Source organism: Echinops telfairi, unplaced genomic scaffold (assembly GCF_000313985.2).
Source record: "Echinops telfairi isolate 266 unplaced genomic scaffold, ASM31398v2 ScPeMD7_20;HRSCAF=75, whole genome shotgun sequence".
NCBI classification, from domain to species: Eukaryota; Metazoa; Chordata; class Mammalia; order Afrosoricida; family Tenrecidae; genus Echinops; species Echinops telfairi.
Window position 1 is genome coordinate 9,754,107 of NW_022103917.1, and position 1,958 is coordinate 9,756,064.

General features: G+C 53.8%; 1 pseudogene; it reads left to right on the forward strand.

The window, feature by feature from the left end:
- Window positions 1-3: 3 nt before the first annotated feature.
- LOC101638451 lies at window positions 4-1,532 on the forward strand (annotated as a pseudogene).
- Window positions 1,533-1,958: the final 426 nt, after the last annotated feature.

The window sequence follows — 1,958 nt, forward strand, 5'->3', positions numbered from 1 at the left end:
GTCCACGGGGACCTGATGGAGCTGGGTAGCATCGGGGTCATCCTGGACATGTTCTTCAAGTACACGTGGAACAACTTCCTACACACACAGGTCGAGATCTGCGTGGCACTGATTCTTGCAAGCCCTTTTGAAAACACAGAGAACGGCACGATCTCTGAGCAGGACGCCACCAGCGACAACTTGTTATGAAACACCTTTTCCAGAAATGTCAGTTAACAGAACGGATACTGGACGCATGGGAGATGAACCAAAAGAAACAGGCGGAGGGCGGACGGCGGCACGGGTATATGGGCCACCTGACCAGGATAGCCAACTGCATTGTGCACAGCACTGACAAGGGCTCCAGCAGCGCCGCTGTGCAGCAGCTCCTCAAAGACTTTCCCGATGACGTCAGGGAGCGCTGGGAGACGTTCTGCACCAGCTCCTTAGGAGAAACCCACAAGAGGAACAAGGTCGATCTAGTCACCACCTGCCACATTCACTCATCCAGTGATGATGAAATTGACTTTAAAGAAACGGGGTTCTCACAGGATTCTTCTTTGCAGCAAGCCTTTTCTGATTATCAGATGCAACAAATGACGTCCAATTTTATTGACCAGTCGGCTTCAACGATGAGAACTTTGCGGATCAGGATGACATTGGCAATGTGTCTTTTGATCGCGTGTCAGACATCAACTTCACTCTGAACACAATGAAAGGGGCAATATTGCTTTGTTTGAAGCCTGCTGTAAGGAGCGGACACAGCAGTTTGATGATGGGGGCTCCGACGAGGAGGACCTCTCGGAGGAAAAACACATTGCGTTCGCGCCGGAGTCCCAGAGACGGTCCAGCTCGGGGAACAAGTACAGCGAGGAGAGCACCAACTCAGAAGAGGAGGACAGAGCCAAGCAAGACCTGTTTGAGCCCAGTAGCGCCAGCACGGAGGACAAGATGGAGGTGGACTTGAATGAACCTCCCAGCTGGTCAGCCAACTTTGACATCCCCATGGAGACCACCCACGGTGCCCGTTTAGACCCGGTGAGGTCTGACGTGTGGAGCACGGAGGAGCCGATGCCGGCGAAGGAGACGGTCTGGGCTTCTTAGCCTTCCTGCCTTCACTGAGTACAAAAGACTCTGTGAGAAGTAACTCGCCTGTGGAGATGGAGACCAGCCCTGAGCCCCTGGACCCCCTCACCACCAGTGCGGCAGCCCTGACGGTGCAGCCAGAAGTGCCGGGCAGTGTGGTCACAGAGGCCGGCTCTGACTGGGAGGAGGATGCGGAGAGGACAGACAAGGTCACTGAGACAGTGATGAATGGCGGCATGAAGGAGACGCTCAGCCTCACGATGGACGCCAAGACTGAGACGGCCGTCTTCAAAAGTGAGGACGGGAAACTGCTTACCTCTCAGGATGCTGTTTGTAAATACGTGTTGGAGGAGAACCCCGAGGTGACGGAGACCAAGGCCACGGCCCCCCTGGCCCCCAGCAGCCCAGAGGAGAGGACTGACCAGCCAAGTGCACCCGGCGACAAGATGGTCAGTGGCCCAGTCTGATGAGTGACAGCTGCTGTTGCTGCTGCTGCTGCTGCTGACCACAGACCACCATCGCCGGGGCTTCCGGAGGTTCCCGCCAGCAGAGCCTCCCGCCAGTCCCCGCTGCACTTGGTGTGCAGGCTCAGGACCAGCACCCTCTCCACTCGACGCTGAGACGTTGTACAGAGCACCCGACGTGTACATAGACTGCACACTGGCCAATGCCAAGGATTTCCCAATATGTTTATATTGTATGGTCTAAGTAATGGGGCCTGTGAAATATGGCCTGCCAGCCACGGGATAATAGTCGTAACTCTATAGTTAAAATTGCTGGAAGAATAGTTTTATAAAGTGAATACACAGATCTATTGTATTTGAAACATAATTATTTGACAATTATTAGTGTGACCAAAGTGCTAGGCAGTTTTCATACATTTTCCACCTTGT